General features: G+C 36.1%; 1 protein-coding gene across 2 annotated transcripts in view; it reads left to right on the top strand.

Moving 5' to 3' along the window:
- The first annotated feature begins 877 nt into the window (after positions 1-877).
- nckap5l (NCK-associated protein 5-like) overlaps positions 878-7,522 on the top strand; it is a 37,303-nt gene continuing 30,658 nt past the window's right edge. The window contains exon 1 of one of the 2 annotated variants that reach the window (XM_051096501.1): positions 878-1,243. The gene's annotated coding sequence lies outside the window, so the exon portion shown is untranslated. The remainder of the gene's footprint in view (positions 1,244-7,522) is intronic. The other variant, XM_051096499.1, reaches the window with a different exon arrangement.

The raw sequence follows: 7,522 nt of genomic DNA, 5'->3' as shown, positions 1-7,522 counted from the left end.
TCAAAAAACAACAACAAAAAAAACGTTATTATATTGAAAACAGCTGAGTAGAATTTTTGTTAGGTTTCTTTGATAAATAGAAAGTTCAAAAGTACAGCATTTATCTGAAATATAATTTTTTTGTAACATTATAAATGTCTTTATCATCACTTCTGATCAATTTAAAGCATCCTTGCTAGATAAAAGTATTAATTTCTATAATTTCTCTCCAAAAAAAAAAAAAAAATTACACTGACTCCAAGCTTAGTTTATAATGTTACAAAAGCTTTTTATTTCAGATTAATTCTAATATGCATATTAGAATGATTTCTGAAGGATCATGTGACACTAAAGACTGGAGTAATGATGCTAAAAAATTTGGTTTTGATCACAGGAATAAATTACATTTTAAAATATGTTTGCATAAAAATCAGTTATTTTAAATAGTAAAAATATTTCACAATTTTGACAGTTTTTGCGTACTTTGAATCAAATAAATGCAGGCATGCTGAGCAAAGAGACATCTTTAAAAAAAATAAATAAATAAAAATCTTACGTTTGACTGGTAGTGTAGATGTTTTTGCAAATTAGCTTATATTAAAAAAATATAATACTAAACATCTTAGCATAACATTACAAATAACTAACAAACAAAATCTTGCTGTTCAAAAACTTTTGACTGGTAATGTATGTTCTAATTATGAAAAACAAGTAGTAGTTTTATACACTTAAAAGCATAAAATGCAAAACAGATATTAAAGACTGGCCACAGAACATTAAATTGTAAGTCAGTCTTGACGGACAAAAATAAACAAAGCTGAATCGCTGCTTAGTCACAATTCATGATTAATGAAATCACTGCAGCTGGTATCGAAAAAACGCGCTGACAGCGTAGCTTATTCAAATAAACTGCGTTAGCGAGTTAAAAACACTACTTAATAAGACAAACGTGTAAGTTAAAGCTATAAATGAAAACATGCTTTTGAAAACGCTACGTGGAGCAGAAGATAGGCCCTTTTACTAAAAGTGGGGCGGGCAACACAATTTCAAGCCATGACATCACTTTTCCTGCGAGTGCTTTAACCTAAACACGGGAAGAGAGACGGATGGGAAGAGACGACGATAAAACCTCTAATCAGCGGCTGGGAAAACAGATAAACATGTCCACAAGCTGTGAATTTAAAAGTGCAGTTCAAGGTATTTCTTAGCGATATTCATCGGGGATATTTTCACACCTTCCGAAGCAACACAAGGACCGTGCGAGGTAAAGATCCCTTTTTTCCTCAGCTATCGTACGCACACTAGGACGTTTACGTATCGAAATTGTGCTGATTTTGCAAAATGCAGTGTATTATGATCCATTGAGCGTTTTGTTGTGGTATTAAATGTTGATGTGCGCGGTGTAAGATTGGAAAGGGAAATGTGGGGCATTAGCCATCCGGCTATCTGGGACACCGGTGGGGTTGTAGACTGAGGATGCTTGTCGTGATATCCTGCTTTGCTTAGAAATGCATTGCGCTTGGATATTTAAATCACTAATTCTGACACAATCGACTTCGTATATAAACATATATTTCATTCATTTATTTTTCACGGCAATCACAATAATCCGATTTCATCCTAAGCCTTTGCATCAGTTTTCAACCGGGTCACTGTTTTATGTACGTTAGTTAAAGCTATAGCCTTTCCGCCTTCTACAGCATAGCGAACGTGTTTATAGTTACACACATTGGCAACCCGCAACTTTTGTGTTTACTTGTGTGTGATGAGAACGCAGACTGCGTTGTAAAATTGCTAATTTTGGCAGTTCATTTTGCTTGAGACCCTAAAACAGCAACTAATTCAAGAGTAATTGAGGGTAAAAGCATGCCCCCAGCCCCTCCCCTTTAATATTTTACAGATGTTTTTCACATTTGCAAGTCCCATGTTCAAAACCATGTTAAGACTGGCTTACAACCTACAATTCTCCCACATGTAATATTCAGGTTTCCAAGGCAGTGCAGTGGAGATATTTGGGTGGCTTTTCATTAGTGGAACTTCATGTTGTTTAGATTAAAAAAGCAAAGCATTGCTGTTTTGAACGGTCATTTTTTATTGCTCTTTAATTATTTTTTTCGAATCCATAAGGTTTGAAATGTTCAGTTTTTGAGCTTGTCCTTTCCTCCTTTACTTTGGAATCAGTACGATTTTGAATGTTTTTAAAGATATTCTGCTTATCAAGGCTGCATTTATTTGATTAAAAATACAAAAACAAAATGTAATATTGTGAAATAATATTGCAATTTGATATAGTGGTTTTCTATATTAATATAGTTTAAAATATAATTTATTCCTGTGATGCAAAGCTGAATTTTCAGCATCATTACTCTAGTCTTCAATGTCAAATGATCCTTCAGAAATTATTGTAATATGCTGATTTATTATCAGTGTTGGAAACAGTTGTGCTGCTTAATATTATATATACTTTTTCAGGATTCTTTGGTGAATAATACATTTAAAAATATACACTACCATTCAAAGTTTGGGGTCAGTACATTTTTTCTTTGTTTAAAAGAAATTAATACATTTATTCAGCAAGGATGTGTTAAATTGATAAGAAGTCACAGTAAAGACTTATATTGTTAGAAAAGGTTTCTATTTTGAATAAATGCTGTTCTTTCTAATACTTTATTCATCAAAGAATCCTGAAAAAAGCATTACAGATTCCAAAAAAAATATTAAGCAACACAGCATTCAACATTGATAACAAATCGGCATGTTAGAATGATTTCTGAAGACTGGAGTAATGGCTGATGAAAATTCAGCTTTGCATCACAGAAATAAATTATATTTTCAAGTATATTAAAATAGAAAACTGTTATTTTTATTTTGCAATAATATTTCACAATATTACATTTACCTTTTTCTGTATTTTTGATCAAATCAGTGGAACTTTGATGAGCATTTCTTTAAAAAAATTAAAAATATTACTGATCCCAAACTTCTGAACAGCAGTATTTTGAGAATTTTGTCACAAGCAGTTGATTTTAAGTTAATTGCTAGTTAAACTGTTATCAAGTCCAAGTTTTATCCATTCTTTTATATCTACAAAAAGTGAAAAATCTCATTAGAATCACGTCATTACCATCACCCATTACACCAAAATCTATTTAAAAGCTGACTGACCATGATCAGATGTTCATTTGTGCTAAAAGCATAACATATTACATTTCTCAAGACTTCAAGCAGTCTAAAGTGCCTTTAATTGAAGAATCCACCCATTTATTCTTACATAGTGCTCTTGGAATTTCGATGCCCAGACAGACGTGGAGTTGCGCAGCCGATGAAGTAAATAATGTCCCCAAAATAGCTGACAGCAATCGAAGGCGAGATAAACTCCAAATTGCTCAGTAAACCAAATGGCCACAGAGGACATCAGAGGCAGCAGGGGGCCTTGCTTCCAGTTTGCTGATAGTCATGGTCGTGTGGTAATTTTGCGAACTACTCCCATGATCACAACATTATCTTCGGGTGGCTTTTGATGTTTTTGCATGCCCGGCAGCCACGCATTGTCCTTAATGGGAGTCAGATGACATAGGCAAGATCACATTATTAAAGATTCCAAGACACTTAGTGAGGAATTCCGAACGTTTTCCTTCATGGATTCACTCAAGTGTTGTGTGAAAATGTGAAGCTGTTTCCATAGCTTTAGTTGATCTGTTTGTCTAACTGTATCTAAACAGTTTGGGTTGTTTTTTACTTGTTTATAATATATTCTTGCCTATAGATCACACACATGCTTGTTTTGCCCTAGGCGGTTCGTGTGAAGCGGATTTTCTTGTTGGATGTCTTCACTCTGCAGTGCAATTACATTCTCGTGTCTGTCACCAAAACCATTTTAGATGCAAATTATTATTTTTCTATTCTGCTTAAAACATACTTTCTAAAATTATACAAACAAGGGAGTGACCTAAATGAATCTCAAAGGTCTTTCGCTTGCTTAGAACATTTCTTTCATTATTTGCTTCCACTGAAATGATTGACTTCCGTACTAATAAATATAGCACATTCTGCAGAACGCCACTGACTAATGTTAAAGCAGTGTAGTTTGCATTCCTGTATGTGCCAAAAAGGTCACACAACTATTGTTCTCATATATACATATTTAAATAAGATGCTATCGGTCATAGCGCTGCATTACATTTCAACACGTTACAACTCCCACATGGCCTGAAGTTGTTACTCTGTAATGTTGTAGCTTGCGAACAGTGCCCCTCGTTGTTTTTCCAGGTTGTGGCTCATGATGTTATTCCATGGACTGGAGCCCAGAATGGTTGGGGGAGATTGTGCTTGGCCACCTGATCCTAGTGCGCGGCAGAGACGCCGATCAGCTGCTATCACAAAGCAGAGCCACATGAGCCGCATACAAACAAAACCCCTGTGAAACATCTGATAAAGGATTAAAATCACACAGGGTGCTGTGGGAAAATTTAGAAGTGATACCTTGCAGGTTTTGCCCCCTCGGCTTTAATGTTAGTTGATGAAAGGTTTATGTCTTTTGATTTGTTATTCGGTGCAGCTTTAAGGCAAGACGTCCCAAGTGAATACAGTAAAGATGTTAACTAATAGTCACCATTCTTCCTTAGTTCCCTAGTTGAAACATTGTTTGTATTACATTTGTAGTGTATTTAAATATGCCAGTGAGGCATTAAATAATTAAACGTGAAGTCATTTTGCATAAATTAACAGAACATCAGATAAAGCCAGGTTCAAAATTTTGCTGACACATTGAAGTCAAAAAATTTTCCAGAGTGGATTTTGGGTATTATTTTTTTATTATTCCAAAAACTTTTGGAAGCCATTTAGTTTCATGAAGTTCTGAGTTTTCATTTGGGAATTATAGGGTTTTGGGTATATTTTGGTACGCCTATTTTGTAAATAACCCCGTTATAGCTAACCTGGGGTGCGTTTCCCGTACAGCGACGTAACTCGCTGATTAACCTCCATAGTATGATGCATTGTTGTGGAAACGAACTAGCTAGTCACGACTGTTTCCTGAACAAGGTCGCATCTCCGTCGTTTGAACCACATTAGTTCAACAATGTAGGGCCGTTGTTAATGACGTCACCGAGTAATAATTTATGCTATTTAACTGATTAGATATCTCTAAAATGAGGCTATATTAAACATGACACCGGGTGACTAATTTACTATTTTTTGTTCTGTGTCATTTTGCTTTATTTGATGTTTGATTCATCATGGGTTCCCTCTTACATCATCCTCGGGGGTTCCCGTAGGCATTTATGTGCAAGCGCACTATGCAAAAACGTCACTTGCAGAGGAAGCTTAAGAATACATAGATTAAAATGCATTTATATTTAGATCGAGTGAAAGATAAAGATTGTACTGCATGTTGCTTATTGTGCCCAAGAGCATAATTGATTGAGCCCATATGTCTTACTAACAAGGAACTATGCTTCTAACCACAGGTCGAGAGCCGTAGTTCCAACCACGTAAGTTTGTGACGCTGTTTGCGAATGTTCGTTTGAACTATGGTTTCGGGAAACACCGAATCGTTGAACTATGTTGGTAACGACGGAACTTCCGACCATAGTTGGCTAACGATGCTTTTGGGAAACGCACCCCAGAGTGTAAAGTTTAACAGTTTTTTGATAGTTATTGACCTAGAGAAGTCCAGAGAATTGTGAAAAACATTGAGCGAAAAACCTAGGACTAGTTTGCAAAAGTAGGTTTTTTAAATAATCTTAAATGATGAATGATTTGAGTGAGAGTAGTGGTTCTTGAAGCAGAGTTGTTCAGAATGAAGAGAGCTATCATATTATATGAATATTGTGTGTGTGGGTGCATTTTGCATGATTACAGAGGTGTAAAACTTGTTAGCATCACCCAGTGGCTGATTTCTTTCAAATTTCTCATAGATTCAAACAGGCTCAACGAATCAGCCTCCGTTAGCCTTGTCTAATAGGTGCTCAAAATTTATTGGCTGATGACAGGCATGTTTTTGAGATATGTAAATGTGTTTATAGACACATGTGGCACTTTGGACAAAGACACTGCATACCAATTTTCACTTGGACTAATGGGTGCGCAGTTCTAGCCGTTTTTGTTTTTTCTGCTGTTATGGCGGATTGAGCTCTTACATCAGATTGCGCTCTTACATACATGTCCCAAGTTTGCTAAAAATATCTCTTTCTGTTCAAGAGTTATAGGCATTTTAGTAAAAGCTGCTCTATCCCTTACAACGTTTTGGCGTCCCTTTGCGACAGTGAGTCAAAACTTCAACTTTTTTTTGATAATTATTGATGTTCATTCTTCAGAGAATCTTGCTGCACTGGTTTGGTTCAAATTGGGTGAAAAACCTAGGACTAGTTCACAAAAGTAGTTTTTAAAAAAAAAAAAAAAAACCTAAATACCTAAACATTTCGCCCAACCAAGGGTTCTTATGATATAGACACTTGAACCTGGGACTAATGGTTTAGGAGTTATTAACAATTTTTGTATTTTTGATCGCTAGTAGCACCACCATCAGGCCGATTGGGGAAAGCCATAGGTGGTGTGAGTTTTACCATTCCTACCATTCCTCCCATTCCTACCATTCCTCCCATTCCTACTACCATTCCTACCATTCCTCCAAGTCTTTACGACTTATGGTTTCATCTACCTGATACATTATAGGTGGAGAATGCTGATCCTTGACCATATTGACCATACAACAGTTACAGTAGGGTTTCAGTGCTATGCATTTGAATAAAATATTTCTAAAACTTTCAGAATATAGATAGGAGTAATTCGGTGCAAGTGCTAATGAATTGAAGATATTGTGCAAGAGAACCCTCCTGAAAAAGACAGCTAAAACCAGCTTATGCTGGTTTCAGCTGGACATAGCTGGTTTAAACTGGTCAAAAGTGAAGTTGTCAAAACTGTTCTGAAACCAGACAACCAGGCTGGTTGCTTTTTTTTTTTTTTTTGTTTTTTTTTAAGCAGGGAAAAACCCGTTTTTTAAAGATATGCAATGTTACTGATATCTATATATGCACAAAGATAAAATTACCACTTAAAAGTGTATTTTGAATGTTTTCTTTCCACTTGTCTGAAGTATCACGTTATAAAAAGCCAAACAGCCCAAAATCTCAAAATAGTTTTGCCTTTGGTGTTTTAAGAAAGCACCCCAGAAAGTAGGGAAGTGAACAGTTCCTTAAATTCAAATGTAGCTGTAACTGTAGCGTTTTGAGCTTGCACAGTTTCGTTCGTGCTGTGCTTGGTCATCTAAACATGGCTCTTTGGACAATTAGGGCTGAGGCATGAAATTGGACCTTTGGCAGTGCCTGGTTGGCTCTGAGAGCCTCCGTATAACCGGGCATCCTGATTGGGGCCCAGTAGTCGTGCATTAGTGTGAGAAAATGGAAGCCGTCATTACAGCAGCATCTTTCTTGTCAACATAAAAGGCTAAAAAGTCTGCTGATGGGCCAGCGTTGGCACAAAGCATGTTTAAACTCCCTCCAGACATGCAGGCTCTCGTTTTACCCATGCTGGGATAGGACAG

This window comes from Labeo rohita, chromosome 23 (genome assembly GCF_022985175.1).
Source record: "Labeo rohita strain BAU-BD-2019 chromosome 23, IGBB_LRoh.1.0, whole genome shotgun sequence".
Lineage (NCBI taxonomy): Eukaryota > Metazoa > Chordata > Actinopteri > Cypriniformes > Cyprinidae > Labeo > Labeo rohita.
This window is presented reverse-complemented; position numbering and strand designations above follow the sequence as displayed.